The sequence below is a fragment of the Sus scrofa genome, chromosome 8 (genome assembly GCF_054392235.1).
Source record: "Sus scrofa isolate SSC_HxYL_T2T_F1_AM1 chromosome 8, Sscrofa_HxYL_maternal_Yorkshire_Landrace_v2.0, whole genome shotgun sequence".
NCBI lineage: Eukaryota > Metazoa > Chordata > Mammalia > Artiodactyla > Suidae > Sus > Sus scrofa.
The window spans coordinates 137145745-137171458 of NC_139390.1; the positions used below are offsets into that span (position 1 = coordinate 137145745).

Here is a 25714-nt window from a genome sequence, read left to right on the forward strand (position 1 = left end):
CCACTGAGCGAGGCCAGGGATCGAACTCGCCACCTCATGGTACCTAGTCGGATTCGTTTCCACTGCGCCACGACAGGAACTCCACACGTTAGTTTTATATGTCCATCATAATATGGCAATAGCAATCCTCAAACCAGTAGAAATGATCAAATTAAAGTGGATGACTAGCTCTTGGAAATTTTATAGAGATTAGGCAGGAGCAAATTATTTCTAAGGTCTCTTTCAGACTTGTGCACAATGATCCTGTTATTTGTTGAATAGAAAGTCAAGTAAAGTTAGCTTCTTGGCAAAGGTATGAAAAAAAGGTGGATTTTCTTTGTTTTTAGTAAAATGAATATTTGAAAACCCACTACTAAACTGAAAAATCCCTATACACAAAAATCTTCATCACAGCAAAGAGCAAGATGCTAGACCAAACTTCATTTTTAATAGTTGGGAAATAGTTAAGAAAATTATAATACTCTGCTCACAATTATTTATTTTTTATTTTTTGGCCACCCTGGGGCATGTGGTGTCCCCGGGCTAGGGATCAGATCCAAGCTGCAGTTGCGACCTGCACCAGGTCGCAGCAACACCAAGTCCTTAATCCACTGTGCTGGGCTGGGGATTGAACCTGTGTCCAGGTGCTGAAGAGACACCACTGATCCCACTGCACCACAGTGGGAACTTCCTTTGCTCACAATTTTAAAAAAATGCAAAAAAAGTCTTGAATGAAATTATCAAAAATTAGTTTTATTAAGATGGTAAAACAATGGACTCTTTTCTCCTTATTTTTCAAGTTTTCTGTAATGCGTGATCACATTTAATTAAAAAACTTTATTATTTACTTACTTATCAGTATTATTATTTATGTCAATCACAGTGTTTCATTTATTTTAATTGTAATTTAAACATATTACTTTAAAATGCAATAAACATTCTATCTTTGGGAGGGTTGAAATTTTTCTACATCTTTATTTGGATGAAGGTTATAAATGTATACATAATAAAAATACTTGTATTATTTATGATTAACACAAGTTATGCATATTTACATATGTACATTTATATATGTTATACCTCAGTACAAGTTTTTAAAATTGTAATCCATAATACATTATCTAAAGTCTACTGGATAAGTGAGGCCAACTGTAATTCTTTCTATCTTTACTTTCTGCATTTTTTTTTTAGGCCTTCCCTAGGGGAGGTGAACGTTGCCCAGTCAGGGATCAAACCCGCACCACAGCAGTAAGCCTAGCTACTGCAGTGACAATGCTGAATTCTTAACTCGCTGTACCACAAGGAAACTCCTACCTCCTGCATTTTATCAACACGATACAGCATGATATTCCTGAATTTAATCTCAAAGACAAAAAAAATCTTATAGCATTCCTCTTTATCAGTGCCTGTTTACTGGAAAACCCTTGTCTCTGGATATAGTATCAGACCATCTTCATTGACAAATTGGAAGCCGTTGACAACTGCCCTCAGCCCATGAAATTTTTAGTAGTAGCACTAAAAATAAAGAGAGGAAATACAGACAGAGACTGGGGACAAACTGCTATTTGAAAACACAAGAAAAGCTATCTTTATTCATACTTGTTATTTTCATAGTACTTTTTATTTGGGAATTCTTCACAGTGGAAACTACCTGTGGGGCACAGACAGCAATGAATACAATGCCATTATTTAGTTCACAGGAAGTGGAGATGCAGTAAGGTCAAATCTTTCTCAGAAATTAGCAGTCAGAGCCAAGCCAGAGCTAAAACAAGAGAGCTTCTGAAACAGTCCTGAGATTCAGATGTGCTAGTTATTCTGTGCTTTTAAAAGACCGGGTCTCAAGAATGTCATTCTTCTCGATGGAAGTTTTCATTAAAGGTGTGTACGTTGCGATTTAAATTTTTTAGTCATTATTGGAAAGAGTATGTCTAATATCTCAGATTATGGGAAGCTCTCCCCCACACTGCCTGACTGGACATATTTCCTGTTGAACAGGGATATTCTAATTCAAACAAAATGTAAATTTCAGGAATTGCTTTGAAGCACAGCTTAGCTTCCTCTCTATGACCTGGAACAAGGCCCATTTGGAGATGCAACGTGTCAGCGTAAAATCGGAAGTATTAAACAACTTTCCATTGTACCTTGACCTAGTTTCCAATGTAGACATAAGACTTTTTCACTACGAGCTTGTAAAGCAAGTCACTTATTTTCCCATGTTTCTCATTCTTTATGATTATCACACAAGATGTTTGAAAATACTAAGTAATAATATTAAAGACTCTAAATATGTCAAGTGCTCAATTTTTCCCTGACTTCCTTTTTTCCAGCTTTATAAAGATGTTACCCATATATAATAACATATAAGGTCTATAACATGATAATTCGATACATGTGTAAATTGCAACATGAGGGAGTTCCCGTTGTGGCTCAGTGGTGAACAAATCTGACTAGGAACCATGAGGTTGCAAGTTCAATCCCTGGCCTTGCTCAGTGGGTTAAGGATCTGGCATTGCCGTGAGCTGTGGTATAGGTCGTAGATGCAGCTCGGATCCTGTGTTGCTGTGGCTGTGGTGTAGGCTGGCAGCTACAGCTCTGATTCAACCCCTAGCCTGGGAACCTCCATAGGCCATAGGTTCGGCCCTAGAATAGACAAAATAAATAAGTAAATAAATAAATTGCAAAATGATTACCACAGTAAGATTGGTTAACATTTCCACATCCTCACATAATTAGCATATTAGCATTTTGTGTGATACCTGATTTCATTTTTTAAAATATTATTATTATTATTGTTATTGCCTTTTTAGGGCCTCACCTGTGGCATATGGAGGTTCCCAGGCTAGTGTTCGAATCGGAGCTACAACTGCCGGCCACAGCCACAGCAACATCATATCCAAGCAGTGTCTGTGACCTACACCATAGCTCATGGCAATGCTGGATCCTTAACCCATTGAGCGAGGCCAGGGATGGAACCCACAACCTCACAGTTACTAGTCAGATTCATTTCCAATGCACCATACCAGGAACTCCTAAAAAAATATCATTATTCTCTTTTTGTTAGCAGAGTTGTGTTGCATTCCTTTCAGGAGGCCCTCCGGAAGAATCCGTTTTCTTGTCTTTTCAGCTTTAGAAAAGACCTTGCCACAATCAAGTGCTAAGATTGACCCCCTCTCTCAGCTTGTGTTGTATGCACACCTCTGAACAAATCACTGTGCCCAGGAGAACCTGTTATTCTTCCAAGGCTGGCCTGGCTAATGTTCCTACTTCTAGAGCTAATAAGTAGATTTAACTATATCTGAACTGCACAGTGTAATTAATACTTGAAGGGAATAGTGCTCCAGGGCAAACAATTACACAAAAACAAGCAAACACACAGACACAAAAAAAACCCAGTTGTCGAATTCACGGAGATTAAGAGAAAACACATTCTCGTTATTGATAAACAGTCAGCCAGGCTGCTCAGTCCAAGGTTTATTGAGCGCTGAGCACTAGGTGCTGCAAAAGATGCAAAGATAAGCCAGGCAAAGCTCCTCGTCTTTCGGAGCAATTGTCGAAAACTTTGCTTTCAAACTTCAGTGTGCATAATGTTTTTTAGGGACCTTGTTTAAAATGCAGGTTCTGCGCCCTCTTCCAGACTTATTAAATGAATTTTTGGCTCTGGAGTCTGGGAGTCATCATTGTTTTAAAGCAGGTGATCACTGAACGATACTTTGAGAAACAAGTATAAAAGCTTTCAACACATAAACATGAACACACACAAAAAAACGATGCAAGGGATAGGTGGAAATATTAGAGGGTTTCAAATTGTGTGCTCCTGAGTAGAGCAAGCCTGGCTTAGTCTCCACTGTGAGACATTAACAAAGATTTGGTGGTGATAATGAGATGTGTTCTGGGCTTTTATAGGCAGATGAAAAAGAGCAAAGCATCCTAAGTGAAGGAAACAGCTTGAGCCAAAGCACAGACCCCTGGGACCTCTAGGAATCCTTTTTTAAAGAATGGTCTGAATAGGATAAAAATTGCATTATTAGGGAGTTTCCATTGTGTCTCAGCAGTGGTGGACCCAACCAGTATCCATGAAGGCACAGGTAATTTAAAAAAACAAAAAATAAAATAAAAATTGCGTTGGTGATAAGACTATAAAAACTTAATGCCACTGAATTGCTACACTTAAAATGGTGAGGTGATACACTGTGTTAGGTGTATTTTACAACTTTTTAAAAAAGTAAGTTAAGGCCTGTGGGGAGGGATTCTATCCATAATTTTTGTAGAAATTTGGTTTGCATCTGGAAGCCTTGCTAGTTGGAATCCCCTCAACACTTAAAACATGGCAAATGATCAGGGACACGGTCTTTATCAGCAGGAATGTTGTGCAAATATTTGCTCCCCGTTCAGGCACAGTCATCAGAAAGGACACCGGCCCCTGGCGCTGGGGCAGGATTCTGGAGACTCCTGCTGTGCCAGCTGGAAACCTTCTGGCAGAGGTCCTGGGGGAGGGGTGGGGCATCCAGGGAAGTGAAAGGGCACGTGGGCATTCAGGGGAGCAACTGGTTTATCAGCTGAAATGCAAGGGTTTTAACATGTCCAGAACTGGTCTGACTGTATCTGCGTAAACTGGCTGAACACCAGCAACATTCCTGGGTGTTTTGAGCACTGTGTTCTATTTCTAGCACCTATTTTGCTGCAGGAAAGCTTATGAGGAAAGCTGGATTTGCCTTTTCCTAGCCCATCTTACAGAAACACATCTCCTCTACAGTTTCACTTTTCCTCCTCTCCAACCTTCCTACCTGCCAGGGATCCCCATACACACACCCCTAGGTGCCCAGTCCCCATGAGTATAGTTCAACAGTCACCTGATTCGTTACTACTGAGCCACAACGGGAACTCCCTAGCCTTTGCTATTCTGTCAGTTTTGCTATAACACTTGTTTTGAAAGTGAGAATTTATTCCAGTGCAATTGATTTATTAGGAAATGATTTGAGCATAATGCAAAATTTGAATTTATGTGCAATTTATCTGTGAAAAGGCTCGGTGGATGTAGGAAACCACACCCAGCTGAATCGTACTCTGAAATTGCCAGTTGACACCGAGACCACGCTTCCCCTGGACTATTCCCAGCCAATGGCTGAGGGCAGAGAGACCTAAGGCAGGCCTGTTCCTAGGAGAAGGGGGAGGACTCACCTGACATGTCACCTTGGCTCAAAAATTCCCCAAAGACTTTGCCGAAGGTTTTTCAAACGTGCACTGAGGTCTAAGACTTTTCTGAGCCACCCTGCCTCCCTTCTCTTCTCCACAGGGGTTAGACCTTGCATTGCCATCTAGCAGCTCTCCTAGCCTCCTCTGGCTCTCTTCCCCTTTCCCCTCAGGTATTCTCCCCAATAAATCTCTTGTTCGTCTTAGAAAGAAAGAAAGAGAGAAAAAGAGAGAGAGAAAGAGAGAAAGAAAGAGAGAAAGAAAGAAAGAAAGAAAGAAAGAAAGAAAGAAAGAAAGAAAGAAGCAAGAAAGAAAGAAAGAAGGAAGGAAGGAAGAAAGAAAGCAAGAAAGCAAGAAAGCAAGAAAGAAAGAAAGAGAAAGAAAGAAAGAAAGAAAGAAAGAAAGAAAGAAAAAAAGAAAGAAAGAAGGAAGGAAGGAAGAAAGAAAGAAAGCAAGAAAGCAAGCAAGTAAGCAAGAAAGAAAGAAAGAAAGAAAAAGAAAGAAGGAGGGAGGGAGGGAGGAAGGAAAGAAGGAAGGAAGGAAGGAAGGAAGGAAGGAAGAGAGAGAGAGAGAGAAAGAAAGAAAGGAAGGAACACATTGTACCTAAATGTGTTCCAGGATCTTCCCAAGTCCCGGATCAGCGTCTCCCTTACACACCTACCCAAGCTTTTCCCTTACATCATCTGGCCTGACAACCAGCCAAGAAACAGACCTGATAAATCAAGATGAAGATTTGCGCTTCTCATCAAGACATGTGGAGGCATCTGTTGTCCAGAGTGGTAAACATATCCCTGCTGCTATACTTTTCAAGAGAATGGCTGGTGGGGTGGGGGCTATTTTGGACAGCAGGAGTCATGTGCGACATCACTCATCTCTTAAACCACACCATGGGGATATCCACTCACGAATGACATCTGGTGCAGCCACCCCTCAAGTATCTTCGCCCAAATGAGGTGAGATGACTAAGTAAAATAACATTCACCAAGAATCCAAAAACTCCAATGACTACAACCTCATTTCTTTTTTTTTTTTAATTACTCAAATGAATTTATCACATCTGTAGTTGTATAATGATCAGAACAATCCAATTTCACAGGATTTCTATCCCACAGCCCAAGCATATCCCCCCACCCCCCAAACTGTCTCCTCTGGAGACCATAAGTTTTTCAATGTCTGTGAGTCAGCATCTGTTCTGCATAGAAGATCCGTCTGTCCTTTTTTCAGATTCCACATGTCAGTGAAAGCATTTGACGTTGGTGTCTCATTGTATGGCTGACTTCACTTAGCATGATAATTTCTAGGTCCATCCATGTTGCTAAAAATGCCGGTATTTCATTCCTTTTAATGGCTGAGTAATATTGCATTGTGTATATGTACCACATCTTCTGGATCCACTCCTCTGTCGATGGATATTTAGGTTGTTTCCATGTCTTGGCTATTGAACATAGTGCTGCAATGAACCCTGGAGTACATGTGTCTTTGCGAGTCATGGTTTTGTCTGGATAAATGCCCAGGAGTGGGATTGCTGGATCAAATGGTAGTTCTATTTTTAGTTTTCTGAGGAATCTCCATACTGCTTTCCACAGTGGTTGCACCAATTTACAATCCCACCAATAGGGTTCCTTTTTCTCCACACCCTCTCCAGCACTTCTTGTTTGTAGACTTTTGGATGATGGCCATTCTGGCTGCTGTAAAGTGGTCCCTCATAGTGGTTTTGATTTGCATTTCTCTAATAATGAGTGATGTTGAACATCTTTTCATGTGTTTTTAGGCCATCCATATGTCTTCTTTGGAGAACTGTCTGTTTAGACCTTCTGCCCATTTTTTGATGGAGTTGTTTGGTTTTTTGGTATGGAGCTACAGAAGGTGTTTGTAAATTTTGGAGATTAATCCCTTGTCAGTTGATTCATTTGCAAAGATTTTCTCCCATTCTGTGGATTGTCTTTTCATTTTGTTTAGGGTTTCCTTTGCTGTGCAGAAACTTTGAAGTTTGATTAGATCCCATTTGTTTATTTTTGTTTTTCTGAGAATATGTTGCTGTTGTTTATGTCAGAGAGTGTTTGGCCTATGTTTCAACCTCATTTCACTAACATGATCTCAAATGTGTCAGGATGTGTTCTGTTTCTAACCCCTTTCCTTCCCTACAATCCCTCTTAGTCAATGAAACAATGGAATTAAAGGGGTGAAGTAACTAGACACAGTCAGGTATCCTGGAGGATTCCTGCTGTGCCACAGCAGGTTAAGGATCTGGTATTGCCACAGTTGTGGCATAAATTGCAGCTGCAGCTTGGTTTAGATCCCTGACCCAGCAACTTTGATATGCCATGGGTACAGCCATTTAAAAACAAAAAAAATCAGGTATCCTGAATTGGATACTGGAACAGAAAAAAAAAAAAAAAAAGATATTAGAGGAAAAACTGATAAAATACAAATAGAGCTTTTAGTTAATAGCATTGTACCCATGTTAATTTCTTAGCTTTGACAAACATAGCATTGTTATATAAGATACCAGCATCAGGGGAAGCTGCATGAAGTGTACATAGGAACTCTGTACTAGCTTTGCAACTTTTCTGTAAATAAAATTATTCCCCTCCAAAAAGAAGTTTACAAGTTCTCTGATGTTTCAGCAGGTTAAGGATCTGGCATTGTCACTGCTGTGGCTTGGGTCAATGCAGTGGGACAGGTTTGATCCCTGGCCCAGGAACTTCCTCATGCCCGTGGGCTCGACCAAACAAACAAACAAACGAACAAACAAAAAACAAAAAGAAGTTTATTTTTAGGAAAGGTCAAGAAGGAAGAGAGAATCTAGTCTATAATTACTCTCTATTCAAGGAATGATTGCAGTCCAACGATACCACTAACCTCCTCATTATAAAATCTTCCTCCTGGTCATTCAAAGCAAGGTCAACTGGCATTCCAGGTTGTTTTTCGTTTTTTTTTTTTTTTTTTTTGGTCTTTTTGCTATTTCTAGGGCCGTTCCCGCGGCATATGAAGGTTCCCAGGCTAGGGGTCTAATCGGAGCTGTAGCTGCCAGCCTACGCCAGAGCCACAGCAACATGGGACCCGAGCCGAGTCTGCAACCTACACCACAGCTCACGGCAACGCCGGATCTTTAACCAAAGATCCGGCGTTGCCGTGAGCTGTGGTGTAGGTTGCAAGGGCAGGGACCAAACCCGCAACCTCATGGTTCCTAGCCGGATTTGTTAACCACTGCGCCACGACGGGAGCTCCGCATTCCAGGGTTTTAGGAACAGTCCATAAGACATAATTGTTAGAAATATTGCACAAAAAAGCAATCAAAAAAATAACTTTTTTTTTCTTTTTAGGGCCATACCTATAGCATGTGGAAGTTCCTAGGCTAGGGGTCGAATCAGAGCTACACCACAGCCACAGCAATGCCAGATCCAATCCGTGTCTGTGACCTACACCACAGCTCATGGCAATGCTGGTCCTTAACCCACTGAGCAAGGCCACATCCTCATGGATACAAACCAGATAGTCAGGCTCATTACTGCTGAGCCACAACAGGAACTCCCAAAACACTAAAACATTTTAGATAAAATATGTTTATAGTGACTTAGATGACAAATATGAAAAGAAAAATTAACCCCAATAATTGTTTTACTTCTGGAAATACCTGTGGATTTCATCAAACTATTGCTTCAAGTACCTCCAGGAATGAGACCAGGGAAAGGAAGGGAAATTTATACATTTGGCTCTATATACTATTTTTTTTTTTTTTTTTTTTTTTGTCTTTTTGCCTTTTCTTGAGCCATCTCCTGCGGAGATTCCCAGGCTAGGGGTCCAATCGGAGTTGTAGCCACCAGCCTACACCACAGCCACAGCAATGCCGGATCTGAGCCGCGTCTGCAGCCCACACCACAGCTCATGGCAACGCCGAATCCTTAACCCACTGAGCAAGGCCAGGGATCAAACCTGCAACCTCATGGTTCCTAGTTGGATTGGTTAACCACTGTGCCACGACGGGAACTCCTCTATATACTCTTGTATTGCGTGATGTTTAATTGCTGCTATTTTTTACAATAGGAATATATTATTTTTATAATTTTTTCTTCACCCGAGGGTTCACTCTAATGACGTGAATAGTGTTGCATGTTCTGTGGGTGTGGACATGAGTATGATATGTATCTATCATTATAATGTCATAAGAAGTATTTTCACTGCTCTAAAACACTTCTGTACTCCGTGAATATTCATCTCCCCTTTCCCCCAAACTCCTCGCAACCACTGGTCTTTTTCTTGTCTCCATCATTTTGCCTTTTCCAGGATGGCATGTAGTTGGAATCTATTTTTCTTTTTTTCCTTGAAAAGAGAGGTTCAAAGCCTTTACGTCTATGAGACCACCCATGGCCCACCCATGCACGGACCGTTCAGGCTCTCAGTGGCAAACTCCCCCACTAAATGTTGCAGCTTTTCTTCCAGTTCTGAGCCCTGTCCCTCGGTCCTGCCCAACAGCCATGTGGAGGTTCAGCAGGACACCTGTTGGGTATTTGTTCACAGGAAGGCCACGAGTTTTGTGCCCCTTGTCACCATGAACCCAGATTCCTGTTGGGTGTGTTGTAAACAGAGAGGTCATTTCTTCAGGACCCCTGTTCTGAACACATCCCTGTAACTTTTTGGGGGGGTGGGCGGGAGCATGCCTTTTGAATGTGAAATTTCTCCTGGGCCAGGGATCAAACCTGAGCCAAAGTTGCAACCTGCACCACACCTGGGGCAATATCCAATCTTTAACTCGCCACACCACACAGGAAAGTCCACCCATACAGCTTTTTTTTTTTTTTTTTTTTTGTCTTTTTGACACTTCTAGGGCCACTCCCATGGCATATGGAGGTTCCCAGGCTAGGGGTCGAATCGGAGCTGTAGCTGCCAGCCTATGCCACAGCCAAAGCAACACGGGATCCGAGCTCCATCTGTGACCTACACCACAGCTCACGGCAATGCCGGATCCTTAACCCACCGAGCAAGGCCAGGGATCGAACCTGCAACCTCATGGTTCCTAGTCGGATTCATCAACCACTGAGCCACAACGGGAACTCCCGTACAACTTTTTAAACAAAGATTTTTTTTTCATTAGCATGTTGTTCACCATGTAGACAAGATAGCTGTGTTTGAAATGAAAACACAGCAACTAATTATAACCATAAAATAAAAGAACTGCAGTAGTCAAAAAGAAAGAAAAAGAGGGAAGGTAGTTTTTGTTTTTGTTTTTTGTTTTTCTAGGGCTGTACTCACAGCATATGGAGGTTCCCAGGCTAGGGGTCTAATTGGAGCTGTAGCTACCAGCCTACACCACAGCCACAGCAACGGGGGATCCGAGCGGCGTCTGCGACTTACGCAACAGCTCACGGCAACGCTGTATCCTTAACCCACAGAGCGAGGCCAGAGATCGAACCTGCAACCTCATGGTTCCTAGTCGGATTTGTTAACCACTGAGCCACGATGAGAACTCCCAGGAAGGTAGTTTTCTAGAGAATACTTCCAAGATGTTCATGGCGCTTATCATATTATAAGATGATTTTTTTTTTTTTACTTTTGTATTTTATGTTTTCTATGGTTAACATGAATTTTTCCATAATTAGGAAATTTTTAAAATTAAAATTACAATCTATACATACATGATTTATCGACTTTTGTAAGTATATTATGATGCATATTCCTATGTGGGTCTTCAAATTAGAGTAAATGGCAGTTTCAGAATACAGACCATAATCTAACTCCAGAAAAAATTCTATGTAAAAAAAATAGGCCTGGAGTTCCAGTCGTGGCGCAGTGGTTAACGAATCCGACTAGGAACCATGAGGTTGCGGGTTCGGTCCCTGCCCTTGCTCAGTGGGTTAACGATCTGGCGTTGCCGTGAGCTGTGGTGTAGGTTGCAGACGCGGCCTGATAGCCTGGATCCTGCGTTGCTGTGGCTCTGGCGTAGGCCAGTGGCTACAGCTCCGATTCGACCCCGAGCCTGGAAACCTCCATATGTCGTGGGAGCAGCCCAAGAAATAGCAAAAAAGAAGAAAAAAAAAAAAAAAAAAGGCCTGAAGACCCTGGCCATGACCCATAATTGGTTTAGCTTCCTTTTCAAAGTTGTTGGGAAAAAACATTTAGCTGTGTACAAGGTTGCTTTCCAAAATTCTAGAAGTAATGACCAGGCAGATGCTGTTTGACTATTCCAGTGAGGTATCTGAAACCAAACATTTGATCATTTGTTAATTTTTCAAAAGAAGAATTTCAAACCTCTGGTTTTCTTTCCCTGTGGTTTCTTTTCTCATCTCCCCTTGAATATCCTTGAGACACCAACAAAAACTAGCCCAAATCAAATCCAACCTCAGTTCCTTCCCATTCCCAGAATTTTCCTCCTCCTCTCCTTTCACCCTGGAATTAAAAGCTGAGCTTGATTCTCTCCAGGAATATCGGTCAGATCTGGAGGGGATTTCACTGCTTCTAGGAAGGCACTAGACCAAGGTCACATTCGCAGAGCCAAATGGAAGTCAGCCAGGCAAAAGGAGAAAACTCAGGAAGAGCAGGGTGACAATAACGGCGCCGTAGAGCAGAGGAGAGATTAGCAGCTGAGTGTAAATTTGGCAGGGTGTCTAAAGGGGATTTGTAGGAAAGTTTGCCCTGTAAGGTGCTGCATCCCCAGCCCCACCCCAGTGCAGCCCTCCACCCTTATTCCCAAACCTCCAAAAACCTCAGTCCTCCATTTACTGGCTGTGTGGCTCTGAGCAAATATTGATTTACCTCCCTGTTTATTGACTTCCTCATCTGTAAAACAGGGATGTGGTCACGCCGCTTTTGTTGTCAGGATTAATTGAATCAATCCTGTTCCATCACTGAAACAATGCCCATTGTAAGAGCTACACAGCTATGTATGAGTTAGCTACTGTTTTTCTGAGCCCTCATAGTCCAACTAAAGCTGCTTTTAATGTACCCTGAGCAGACTGGCTCAAAAGTAATCCTGTAGAATTTTTTTTTTTTTGTCTTTTTAGGGCTGCACTTTTGGCACATGGAGGTTCCTGGGTTAGGGGTCTAATCGGAGCTGTAGCTGCCGGCCTAGACCACAGCCACAGCAATGCGGGATCTGAGTCACGTCTGGGACCTACACCACAGCTCAGGGTAATGCTGGATCCTTAATCCCACTGAGCGAGGCCAAGGATTGGACCTGTGTCCTCATGGATGCTAGTCGGGTTCGTTAACCACTGAGCCACGACAAGAACTCCAGTCCTGTAGAATTTGAGCTACTATTTCAAATGAGGTGACCACCATCTCCCAGCCTTAATCAGTCACCAAGTTCTGTCGCTCCATCTTTTAAAATGCTTCCACCCTTTCCTCTCCAATGCCTTAGTTGATATATTGACTCTTCCACAGGTGGCTGGTAAAGTCACCAATTGCTCTTCCTTTCCTCAGGACCGTCTAGCCCTGAGGTCCTTCAAAATGGTGCTAGAGATTCTCTGGAGTATAGATCTGTATGCCTTACTCCTCAGCTTAAACCCCGTTGAGTATGTCAACAGTCACTGTGTTTAGCCTGCAGCGTATGGAAGATCCCAGGCCAGGGATCAAATCCAAGCCACATCTATGACCTCTGCCAGACCTACGTCACAGCTGCAAATGCTGGATCCTTAACCCACTGCGTCAGGTCACGGATCGAACTGGCAATGCCACAGAGACAAGTGGGAACTCCAGCAGTCCACTCTTTTCAACTCAACCTCTGACCTTTTCAAGGCCTGCTATTTTCCATCAATCTACGTCATCACTATCAGCAAACACTTTGCACTGTTATGACTCCAGGACTTTCCATGCATCGTCTTTCTCTGGATTGATCTTCCTATTATTCTTTAACTAGTAAGTTGCTACTTACCTTCAAGACACTAATAAAAAAAATCTTCCTTCTCTGTAGTTTTTCTCAGCAACTCTAGGCAAAGTTTGTCATTTCTTCCTCTCTCTTTCCATTTTAGTTGGTCCATGGTCCTGCCTTTGCAGTTAACAGGCTATACTGGAATTATGTCTTTATGGGTCTTTCTCAATAGCCTGTGATTTACTCAGTGACAGAGGCTGTGACTACTACTGTGTTTGCCACAACCATGCCCACATGCCTAGCCCATCAAAGATGTTTAGAAACAGTGTGACGAGTGGATGAACGAATAAATGAGTGGATCAGAATAACACCCCAGGTGACACTGACATTGATGGGAGAGTAAATACAGTTTTTAAAAAAGTAGCAAATAGGATTCAAGGTCCACCACTGTGACTTGGGTTTTGTGACTTGGGGCAAATTTCTTATTCTTTGTGCCTCAGTTTCCTCATCTACAAAATGGCAACAATAAACCCTTATGGTTGTGTGATGATTAAATTTATTTATAAATGTAAAGTGCTTAGAAGAGTACCTGCCATATAGCAAGAACTCTGTATATATTAGCTGTTGTTTGAAGAGAGAGAATCACTGTAAACTCCACAAGAGCGAGACTAAGCCTTGCGTTTCCAGTTCATTCCTTACATCTGCTACAGTGCTCCATGGAGAAGAGCCACTCAGTAAAGACTTTTGAATGAATATCAAAGTAATAAAAAAAAAAAAGAACAAAAGGGAAGAGAATGAAAAACTAAAAAGGCCACATGGGAATGCATTCGGCACAAAGAACACCGATGTGGCCAAGTCACCTCAGGTCCTCAACACTGGGCTGGGTGATGAGGTGTACTTAGAGGTCCTGAACCTTTTATTCAATCCTCATGGGAACTTTGCACGCCTCGGTCAAAGTGTTCATTTTAAAGACAGTGAGGAGGAAAGATGTACTGTATACAAGGAGGGATTTATTTTAATTTTATTTTTAAGGATTTTTATTTTTTCCATGATAGTTTACAGTGTTCTGTCAATTCGCAACTGTACAGCAAAGTGATCCAGTCACACACACACATACATTCTTTTTTCTCACATGATCCTACATCAGGCTCCATCACAAGTGACTAGATAGAGTTCCCAGGGCTATACAGCAGGATCTCTTTGCTTATCCATTCCAAAGGCAATAGTTTGCATCTATTAACCCCAGATTCCCAGTCCATCCCACTCCCTCACCCTCCCCCTTGGCAACCGCAAATCTGTTCTCCTAGTTCATGAATTTCTTTTCTGTGAAAACGTTCATTTGTGTCGTATATCAGATTCCAGATATAAGTATCACATGGTATTTATCTTTTTCTTTCTGACTTACTTCACTCAGTATGAGAGTCTCAAGTTCCATCCACATTGCTGCAAATGGCATTATTTTGTTCTTTTTATGACCGAGTAGTATTCCATTGTGTATATATACCACATTTTTTTTCCCCACTGTACAGCACGGGGACCAAGTTACACATATATATGTATACATAATTTTTCCTCCCATTGTCGTGTTGTGATGTGAATATCTAGACATAGTTCTCAGTGCTACACAGCAGGATCTCATTGTAAATCCATTCCAAGAGCAATAGTTTGCATTTGTTAACCCCAAGCTCCCGATCCCTCCCACTCCCTCCCTCTTTGTATGGTATTTGTCTTTCTCTGACCTATTTCACTCAGTATGAGTCTCTAGTTCCATCCATATTGCTGCAAATGGCATTATGTTGTTTTTTTTATGGCTGAGTAGTATTCCATTGTGTATATATACCACACCTTCCTAATCCAATCATCTGTTGATGGACATTTGGGTTATTTCCATGTCTTGGCTATTGTGAATAGAGCTGCAATGAACATGCAGGTACATGTGTCTTTTTTAAGGAAAGTTTTGTTCAGATATATTCCCAAGAGTGGGACTGCTGGGTCATATGGTAGTTCTATGTAGAGATTTCTAAGGTACCTCCACACTGTTCTCCACAGTGGCTATACTGGCTTAAATTCCCACCAACAGTGCAAGAGGGTTCCCTTTTCTCCATAACCCTTCTAGCATTTGTTATTTGTGGACTTATTAATGATGGCCATTCTGACTCGGGGGTGGGGTGGTATCTCATGGTAGTTTTGATTTGCATTTCTCTAATAATCAGTGATATTGAGCATTTTTTCATGTGCTCGTTGGCCATCTGTATATCTTCCTCGGAGAAATGTCTATTCAGGTCCTTTGCCCATTTTTCCATTGAGTGGTTGGCTTTTTTGCTGTTGAGTTGTGTAAATTGCTTGTATATTCTAGAGATTAAGTCCTTGTCCATTGCATCGTTTGAAACTATTTTCTCCCATTCTGTGAGTTGTCTTTTTGTTTTCTTTTAGGTTTCCTTTGCTGCGCAAAAGCTTGTCAGTTTGATTAGGTCCCATTAGTTTATTTTTGCTCTTATTTTTGTTGCTTTGTGAGACTGACCTGAGAAAATACTCATAAGGTTGATGTCAGAGAATGTTTTGCCTATGTTCTCTTTTGGGAGTTTGATGGTGTCTTGTCTTATATTTAAGTCTTTCAGCCATTTTGAGTTTATTCTCATACAAGGTGTGAGGGTGTGTTCTAGTTTCACTGTGTTCTAGTTTCACAGCATGCAGCTGTCCAGGTTTCCCAGCATCACTTGCTGAAGAGACTGTCTTTGTCCCATTTTATAATCTTGCCTCCTTTGTCAAAGATCAGTTGACCATAGGTGTCAGGGTTTATTTCTGGGTGCTCTATTCTGTTCCATTGGTCTGTCTCTCTGTTTTGGTACCAGTACCACACTGTCTTGATGACTGTAGCTTTGTAATATTTTTTGAAGTCTGGGAGAGTTATGCCTCCTGCTTGGTTTTTGTTCTTCAGAATTTCTTTGGCAATTCTGGGTCTTTTGTGGTTCCATATACATTTTTGGATTGTTTGTTCTAGTTCTGTGAAAAATGTCATGGGTAATTTGATAGGGATTGCATTGAATCTGTAGATTGCTTTGGGTAGTATGGCCATTTTTACAATATTAATCTTTCTAATCCAGGAACATAGAATATCTTTCCATTTCTTTACATCTTCTTTAATTTCCTTGATTAATGTTTTATAGTTCTTGGCATGTAAGTCCTTTTCCTCCTTGGTCAGGTGTATTCCGAGGTATTTGATTTTTGTGGTGCAATTTTAAAAATACCACATTTTCTTAATCCATTCATATGTCAATGGACATTTATATTGTTTCCATGTCTTGGCTATTGTGAATAATGCTGCAGTGAACATACAGGGGCATGTATCTTTTCCAAGGAAAGTTTTGTCCAGATATACGCCCAAGAGTGGGATTGCTGGGTCATATGGCATTTCCATATTTAGTTTTCTGAGGTACCTCCATACTGCTTTCTGTAGTGGTTGTACCAATTTACATTCCCACCAATAGTGTAGGAGGAGTCCAGGAGGGATTTAATAATAAGACATTAAGAACCAGTGAAGCTTGTGTTTTCTTCTTCAGTCCATGGACTCATGACCTGCCAAAGTCACCTTTTCTGGTCCTTAGTTTGATCTGGAAAAAAATCAAACTCTAAGTACTTGCATGCCTACCTGCAACCTATATAATCATGTCTTCAGCAATCACCTGTCATCTGCATCTCAGGGCCAGAGTCAAAATGAGATGTGTAAGGGTGATGTCTTGCTTTAACACTGTCATACCATAGTACCACAGACTGAGTGGTTTATCAGCCACAGAAATTTACCTTGCACAGTTCTGGAGGCTGGAAGTCTGAGATCAGACCAGCATGTTTTTTTTTCTTTTTCTTTTTTGGCTGCACCCATGGCAGATGTAAGTTCCCGGGCCAGGTTTCAAATCCTAGCCAAAGATGCAGCAATGCTGAATCCTTAACCCATTGTGCCACAGTGGTAACTCTAAGTAAGGTTCTAATGAGAACCCTTTCTGGGTTCTAGTTGGCTGACCTCTCATTTTATCTTCACAAGGCAGAAAGAGAGTTAACTCTCTGGCCTTTTCTTATAAGGGCACAGATCTCATCACGAGGACTCCACCCTCATGATCTAATTACTTCCCAAAGGCTCCACCTCCAAACACTATCACACTGTGATTAGGGTTTCAACCTATGAGTTTGGGAGGCGGAGCAGGGGGAGGGGGTATAAACTTTCAGTTCTTTGCAAGTGATTTGTTTCTTTATGTATGAGGAGAAGGGGCAAAGCTTCATCTCTCCCTCTCTTAGGTTTTTAGGTTTTCTGCTGGGGCTCTTTAACAAAAAAGACACATTAATAAGAGAAAAACAGTTTATTAATGCATACAGTGCACATCATGTGCGGAAAATTTTAAAATGAAGAGTAGCTCAAAGTGGGTGGCTCCTGTTGTGGTGAAGTAGAAACGAATCCAACTAGAATCCATGAGGATGAGGGTTCGATCCCTGGCCTCACTCCATGGGGCAGGGATCCCATGTTGCTGTGGCTGTGCTGTAGGCCAGCGGCTATAGCTCTGATTGATCCCTAGCCTGGGAACTTCCCTATGCTGTGGGTGTGGCCCTAAAAAGAAAAAGAGTAGCTGGAAGTGGAGGCTTAGAACTCTGGCTTATATAGCATGTTCAATAAAGAATAATACATTTGTAGAAAAGTCATAGGACAAAGGAAAATAGTTTTAGGATTCCAAGTGCACCAAACTGTGGGAAGGTAGATATATGGGAGCAAAGTAACGAAGTAAGGTTTGTTTGCAGATTCCTTTGCTTCCATCTCAGGGCTCATAGAGTTTATATCCACAAAAATGGAGAATTTATATCCTGTCTGCAGGCAGAAAAAGGGTCAGGTAGGGAGAGCCTTTCCTGTTCACTGTTTTTAACTGCTTTAATCTCCAAATAATTTTTAGGTCAAAGAGGCATTTTGGGGGTAACATATTCTGGTCCCTTTCATTTACTATGAAAAAAGGCTAAGAGAAGGAGAAAAATGAATGGAAAGAATTAATCCATCTCAGTCCACCAGTTTGAAACCCAAACTAGAAAAATAAAGAAAAGAGAGACGGCATAACCAGATTATAAACTCCATAAAGAGACTGTCAAAGTATAAGTTTCAAAAAGTTAAAAATATCATTCTCAAATGAATACATAATGAACACATGCCAAAGGTTTTATTCAGTTAATTAATAGGGAGTCCGCAAGATGGTAAAACTGGTTCCATTTAATGAAAGACTGTTAGAATAAGATTGCAACATTAGATACAAAACTGGTTAATGTCCTTCAAGGCAATAATTATAACCTTTGGGGTTATTATTTCTATTGGATAAAAATTATTTGCATCTTTATGGAAAAAAACATTCAACTTCACTAAGATTAGGACCTTTAATCAAGAGTAAATAGTAATTTGAACAAGGTATATCCCATCTAGAATATGAAATATTTCTTGGGTGTGCCTGATAAACAGTGCTCTCCCATGACATTCAAAGGACACGCCACTCACATTTTTGCTTTATTTCCAAGGTTCACAAGTTTCTAAATAAAAAATATTTTTTCTACTTTCTTCACTGCTGTGTTACTAGCACCTAGAAGTAGGGCTTGAAATTAGTAGGCTCATAAAAAAGAATGAAATAATGCCATTTACAGCCACATGGATGGGCTTAGAGGTTATCATACTAAGTGAAGTAAGTCAGCCAGAGAAAGACAAATACCCCATGATATCACTTATATATGGAATCTAAAATGTGACACAAATGAACTTATCTACAAAACAGAAACAGACTCACAGACATAGAAAACAGGCTTGTGGTTGCCAAGAGGGAGGGGTATGGGGGAGGGATGGATTAGGACTTTGGCATTAACAGATGCAAACTATTATATATACAATGGATAAACAACACAGTCCTATTGTATAGCACAGGGAACTACATTCAATAACTGATAAAACATAACAGAAAAGAATATGAAAGAGAAAATATATGCATATATATGTATAACTGAATCACTGTGCCGTACACTGGAAACTAACACGGCAATACAGTAACAGTTCTAAGTCAACTATACCTTAATTTTTTTTTTTTTTTTTTTTGTCTTTTTGCCATTTCTTGGGCTGTTACCTCGGCATATGGAGGTTCCCAGGCTAGGGGGTCTAATCAGAGCTGTAGCCCCTGGCCTACGCCAGAGCCACAGCAACGCGGGATCCGAGCTGCGTCTGCAACCTACACCACAGCTCATGGCAACGTCGGATCCTTAACCCACTGAGCAAGGGCAGGGATCGTACCTGCAACCTCATGGTTCCTGGTCAGATTCGTTAACCACTGAGCCACAACAGGAACTCCAACTATACCTTAATATTTTTATTACAAACAAAAAAAGAAACTAGTAAGCTCTTGGTAAATAGCTGTGGAATGAATTGTTATGTTCCTTTCTTGGTTGTTTCTAACTCTGCATGCATTTTCCTTAAAAGTCATGTTAGGAGTTATGGTAGTTAGTTCACTGGTCAGCCCACAAATCTTTCCATCCTGCAATGGCACCAAGAGGGTCTGGCAGTCAAGGGCGAGATGTTTTCAAGAGAAATACATTCATTAATTCAAAATGGAGAGCCAGGGCCACATCTTCTCTCCCACCTCTGCACTTACATCCCCTCAGCCCCACCTGCCACTTCTACTCCAAGGACTTTTTCTCCTGAAAGGTCGCTGTTGCTGGGGAGTGGTACTGGTCACTGCTGCTGGGCAGTGGTACTGGTGTCTGTTGCTAAGCCGTGGTACTCCCCCTGGAAATGCTGGGAGCTTTATGTGAGAGCCCACAGCAGGCTGAGGGTGCAGAGAAAGAAGGAGCAGGAGCAGGCGGTCTTGGGTTTGAAGATGAGGTGCTGTGGGGCCTGGAACTCTGATGGTGTAACTCCAAGCATTACCCTCAGTCTAAGGCTTTTAACTACCCACCCTTTCCCCTGTAAGTCCCAGCAAGGACCTGCTGCTTCCCTTAGAATATCACCATCTCAGGTTCTGACCGGAGTCTGTCTCTTCTGTAAACCACTGAAGGACACAAGCAGGTCACAGGTGGGCCTAAAACTTTCCACCCTCTAATCATGCCTTGGTCTTTAGGATGATCAGCCTCTATCCCGAAGTCCCCAAGAGTGGCCTCATTAGAACAAAAGATGCTCCTATCACTCAAGGGACTTAGAAGCTGTATACCAGGAACCAAGGATTAAAGACCAAGTATAGATTCATCATAGCCAGCTTCAACACACAAAAACACCTCTTGCTTCTTCCATACCTCTGCCCACTTTTCCCACTCCTCACCAGACTTTTTTTTTTTAATCTTTTTAGGGCCATACCCGTGGCATATGGAGGTTCCCAGGCTAGGGGTGGAATTGGAACTACAGATGCCGGCCTATACCACAGCCACAGCAGTGCAGGATCCGAGCTGTGTCTGCGACCTACACCACAGCTCACGGCAATGCCAGATCCTTAACCCACTGAGCAAGGCCAGGGATCGAACCTGCCACCTCATGGTTCCTGGTTGCATTCGTTTCGGATGCACCATGACAGGAACTCCTCACCAGACTATGTTTTGAAGCAATCCACCTTACAAAATTTCATTCATATTTCAATATTTGTCTCTAATAGATAAGAACTATTTAACATAGCAATAATACTATTACCACAGATTTTAAAAAGTTAAAAATAATTGAAAAGCTTTGTCTCTTACGACTATTGTTACATATTTCTAATTTGCCCTCTTTGAAGGTGCAACAATTTACCCTCCCACCTTCAGTTTATAGCAGGGCAGCCCAGATATTATCAATCTTTTTCATCTCTACCAATCTATGTCTCTCAAAAATGATGTCTTTTTCTAAATCTCATTTCTTTGATTGTTAATGAGATTGAGTGACTTCTCATTTTGTATTATCCATTTATGTGTCTTCTTTTATAAAATGCCTATTCAGAGTTCCCATTGTAGCTCAGTGCGTTAAGAACCTGACTTAATGTCCTTGAAGGTGTGGGTTCAATTCCTGGCCTTGCTCCGTAGGTTAAGGATCTGCATTGCCTGTAAGCTGTGGTGTAGGTCACAGATGTGGCTCAGGTCTGGTGTTGCTGTGGCTGTGGGATAGGTTGGCAGCTTCAGTTCCAGTTTGACCCCTCGCCTGGGAACTTCCATATGCCACAGGCGTGGCTGTGAAAAAAGAAAATAAATAAATAAATAAGATGCCTACTATGCTACTTCCATAAAAACAGACTAAGAGCAGATTTTGGTGCACCTCAAAATTGAGTGGAAAGTACAGAGATTTCCCATTTGCCCCGCCACTTGCAAGGGAGCTACTGTCATCAATCTATCTATTGACACGGAAAGCTATTCATTACATATACATGTGTATGTGTCTGTTATATACATGTGTATATATGTATATATGTTCATATATACATAATAGTAAAAACAAAATTAACAGAATATGCATAATAAATAGGATATCATTTGAGCTTTAATATGTATATTTATAATTGCATAGAAAATACTTAGAAAGGATATGTAACACACTTTACTATCATCCCCACTGTATGTGGAAAAACAGATGCTCTGAGAAGTTAAATGACTTAACCCAAAACGACCAGCTGTAAATGGTGCAGCCAGGAGAGTGAAAACCAAGTCCATCTGGCATGGAACCTGGCTTATTAGTCCATCTTAACATTAAGTAGGACAGTCTGCGAGGAAATGCCAGGAGCCATTGGCAGAATGATGCAAAAGCTGGGGTTGTGGGTACACTGGTTTTAAGGAAACTGTGTACAGAGCTGAGCTAGTAGAAACGCTGGGGAAAAACAAAACAAAACAAAACAAAGGAAACGCTGGGGGAGGGGACACTGTGGAATCAACAGTTCAACCTCAGTAAAGAGCAAAGTCAACCATTTTCCATATCAGACAGCCAAGGTTAAAATCCTGTTTTGGAAAAAGGACGCCAGCTACTGACCTTCAAAATAGTCAGTAAATTGGGTCATTTCAAGATCTGGCCATAATCTTGCAAACTTTGTTATCTATGGAGTTGTTTTGGCTTCTCCAGCGCTAGACTATTGGACACTACCTCTTAGCCAAGGCAGAAATCCCACCTAGAGATTTATTTGTGGATATTTTTTCATCTGTACTAGCTCTATAAATCCTGACCTTTTATGAATCATTGGTGGAGGAGCCTGCAGGCATAGGGATAATTGCCATTTTATTTGAGGGGGCTGACTTTTTATTTGAACAGTTTATTGCAGGCTATATTGTTTTATGCATGCTTATTTTAAATTTACGGAAATGGTGTTATATATCTCCAACCAGTGTTTATATTTTCCCACTCAGCACCATGTATTTAGGAGTCAACACGCAGCTTTACCTACATCTAACCTGACGTCACTAACAGAGCCATTAGACCTCGGCATGGACAGCGCATCTTACCTCTCTGCTAGCCCACGGCTTGAGTGCCCAGAGAGACTCCAATTCCTTTCACCCCGGGGCTGCAGTGCAGGGAACATCTTTGCACAGGTCCCCACATAGACCCATGTAAAAAAATGTTTTAATACATATACCAGGAGCTGCATTGCTGGGTCATAGGTTATGCGTCCTCTTGATCAGACTACATCATGCCAGATTAGTCTCCAGAATGGCAGAAAGATGAGTGAGGAGAGATGCCCACCAGCAGAGAAGGACAGTGTGGCCTTCTTTTCCCACATGTCTTCCGACCCTTGGCAGGATCCACATTTCTAATTTTTTGTCAGCCTGAAAAGTGCGAAGTGATATCCCTGTGCATGTTTCAGTTTGTACTTCTCTGACGACTAGTGATTCTTGTTAGTGTGGGTTACAGCGACCAACCCATAGCAAAGCAGATGAACCGAGAAGGGTCAGATTGATCCTGCTGTTGCAGGTACATACCTTGTCCTGTTCCCTGGGTGGGCTGATCCCATTTTTTAAACAAGCTGATTGAGACATAATTCACATACTGTAAAATTTATCCATTGAAAGTGCACGATTCAGTGGTTTCTAACATACTCACAGGGTTGTGCCACCATCACCACAATCACCCTTAGGACACTTTAATCAACCCCCTAAGGAACCCTGGACCCATCAGCATTCATTCTCCACTGCTCCCCAAAACTCACACCTGTCAGCTCTCAGCAACCATGAAGCTTCTTTCTTTCCCTTTCTGTCTGTCTGTCTTTTTAGAACCACACCTGTGGCACATGGAGATTCCCAGGCTAGGGGTCAAATCAGAGCTGCAGCTGCCAGCCTTCACCACAGCCACAGCAACGTGGGATCCGAGCCATGTCTGCGACCTACACCACAGCTCACGGCAATGCGGGATCCTTAACCCACTGAGCGAGGCCAGGGATCGAACCCGCATCCTCAAGGATACTAGTCGGGTTCGTTAACTGCCGAGCCACCCTGGGAACTTCCATGAAGCTAATTTCAATCTACATAGATTTGCCTGTTCTGGCCATTTCATATAAATGGAATCACACAACGCATGGTCTTTTTAGACCGGCTTCCCTCATTTAGCAGAATGGTTTCCAGGACCATCTATGTCATAGCATGTACGGCGCATGTGCTTTTATTGCTGAGTAATACTCCAGTGTGTGGCTACGGTATTTTCTTTATACACTTATCAGCTGATGGACATTTGGGCTATTTCTGCTTTTTGGCTGTTATGAAAAACGCTGCTGTGTACATGCATATACCTGCTTTTGTGAGGATGCATCTTAATTTCTCGTGGGTATATACCTAGGAATGGCTAGGTCAAAGGTAACTATGTTTAACACTTTCAGCAATTGCCAAATTGTTCTCCACAGTGGCTGCACAATTTTATATTCTCACCAGCAATGCATGAAGGTTCAAATTTCTCCAAATGCTTATAGACACTTTTTTATTTAATGATTGTTATTTTTTCATTATAGCTGGTTTACATGTCCATCTTTCTTATGATGGCTCTCCTTGTGGGTGGAAAGTAGCATTTTATTGTGGCTTTGATTTGCGTTTCCCTAATGCAATGTATATTGTCTTTGGAGAAATATCTACTCAGATCTTTGCTCACTTTTTTTTGGCTTTTTTTCTTTTTTTTTTTTTTTTTGCTATTTCTTTGGGCCGCTCCCGCTGCATATGGAGATTCCCAGGCTAGAGGTCGAATCGGAGCTGTAGCCACCGGCCTATGCTAGAGCCACAGCAACGTGGGATCCGAGCCGCGTCTGCAACCTACACCACAGCTCACGGCAACGCCGGATCCTTAACCCACTGAGCAAGGGCAGGGACAGAACCCGCAACCTCATGGTTCCTAGTCGGATTCATTAACCATTGCGCCACGACGGAAACTCCCACTTTTTATTTATTTATTTATTTATTTATTTATTTAATTTAGCTTTTTAAGGCCACAACTGCATCATATGGAAGTTCCCATGCTAGGGGTCGAATCAGAACTACAGCTGCCTATGCCACAGCCACAGCAACACTGGATCCAAGTGTCTGTGACCTACACCACAGCTCATGGCAAAGCTGGATCCCCGACCCATTGAGTGAGGCCGGGTTCGAACTCTCATCCTCATGGATACTAGTCAGCTTCATTTCCACTGCACCACAATGGGAACTCCCTTTGTCCAGTCTTTTTTTTTTTTTTTTTTTTTCTTTTTAGGGTTACATCTGAGTCATAGAGAAGTTCCCAGGCTAGGGTTGAATCAGAGCTGCAGCTGCTGGCCTACACCACAGCCACAGCAATGCCAGATCCGAGCCACATCTGTGACCTACACCACAGCTTATGGCAATGCCGGATCCATAACCCACTGAGCAAGGCCAGGGATCAAACCTGCGTCCTCATGGATGCTAGTCAGATTGGTTAACCGCTGAGCCATGACAGGAACACCCCCTTTTCCCACTTTTAAAATGGGTTATCTTTCCATTATTGAATTACTAGAGTTCTTTATATATTCTGAATGCAAATGATCCAACAGTTCCTAGGTATATACTCAAGACATTTTCCTCACAATACTTCTGACACCAAATGTGAGGGTTTTTTTTTTTCACCAACCAGTTCTCCCTGGGCACCAAATAGGTGTTCTACAACTCAATTCCATTCTGATACTAATTAACCTGGAGTTAGCAAAGTCCCATGAGCTTGCCCTTACTTCATGCTACCACTGTACTTCTTACCAACCAGCTACAAATCAAGGTTCCCATGACCGTACAGGTTTGTAATTTGCTAGAATGGCTTATGGAACCCAGGAAAATAGTTTAGTTTCTGCTACTGATTTATTATAAGGTTACAATGCAGGAATGGCCAAGTAGAAGAGATTCACAGAGCAAAGCAGGGGGGAAAGGGTGCAAGCTTTCACGCCACCCTTCTAGAACCTCACATGTTCATCAACCTAGAAGCTTCCAGAACCTCACTGTTTAAGGGTGTTCATGGAGATTTTGATTGTGGAGGCATGACTGATTAAATCATGGCCATTGGTGATAAGCTCAATCTCTAGTCCTCTTCCCTCTCTGGAGGTTGGAAGTGGGATTGAAAGTTCTAAGCCTCTGGAGTTCCTGTCGTGGCACAGTGGAAACAAATCCAGTTAGGAACCACGAGGTTGTGGGTTCAATCCCTGGTCTTTCTCAGTGGCTTAAGGATCTGGCGTTGCTGTGAGCTGTGGTGTAGGTTGAAGACACGGCTCGGATCTGGCCTTGCTATGGCTGTGGTATAGGCTGGCGTCTGTAGCT

General features: G+C 41.9%; 1 protein-coding gene and 1 non-coding gene across 13 annotated transcripts in view; both read right to left on the bottom strand.

Moving 5' to 3' along the window:
- Positions 1 to 25714, bottom strand: part of HERC6 (HECT and RLD domain containing E3 ubiquitin protein ligase family member 6) — a 152708-nt gene that overhangs the window by 95392 nt on the left and 31602 nt on the right. The window lies entirely within an intron of this gene.
- Positions 9668 to 9797, bottom strand: LOC146401080 (small nucleolar RNA SNORA11). The gene has a single exon (XR_014813935.1). It is a non-coding gene; the product is annotated as a small nucleolar RNA SNORA11 (small nucleolar RNA).